Source organism: Octopus bimaculoides, chromosome 9 (genome assembly GCF_001194135.2).
Source record: "Octopus bimaculoides isolate UCB-OBI-ISO-001 chromosome 9, ASM119413v2, whole genome shotgun sequence".
NCBI classification, from domain to species: domain Eukaryota; kingdom Metazoa; phylum Mollusca; class Cephalopoda; order Octopoda; family Octopodidae; genus Octopus; species Octopus bimaculoides.
The window spans coordinates 75,025,487-75,026,219 of NC_068989.1; positions in this window are offsets into that span (position 1 = coordinate 75,025,487).

Consider the following 733-nt stretch of genomic DNA (forward strand, 5'->3'; position numbering starts at 1 on the left):
ATGCTCACGGTTACTGACTCTCTTTCTATCTGCTGTAATAACTCACGTACACATATATGTATCACTCACATACACACTTTTCTTTGTACGACGGCCTGTCTTTGATTATGTTCTTATATGTCGCATTCACACTCTCACACAGACATACATTTTAACGCCATAATAAATATCTCTTGTTATTCATTTCATACGGTTGCCTTCTATAGTCTTCATTACTGGTATTTACGAATTCACATATGTTATCGTAGTATAACATATTTGTATATCATCATTGATATATAATATTGTGTTCGACCGTGCGACGCGTTTAAATAAAAGGAGTCCTCTGTTTTTCTATTCGTCACCATTTCTCCTTTTTGATTTCGCACGGTCGTCCTTACATATTAATAAACTGTATGTTTATTTATTTACCTATTGGAATAACATTGTTATTGATATAGGTAATATAAACCAGTAAATTCTTCGGATATTTAATATCCCTTAGGTGAATTTTACACCTAGCTAAATTGTGTGTGTGTGTGTGTGTGTGTTATGTCTCAAGCTACTGCTATCTAGCACCTTCGGATGATCTCTACTCAACCGCTACACAACTGCTACTCGACTGCTACTCAACCGCTACTCAACACTTCTACCACGGACAGACTACCTCTATTTATATGTCTTGGGAGATCCTACTTCTTCGCCTGGGGGCGTCGACACAACAATATATAAGTACATACATACACACACACAC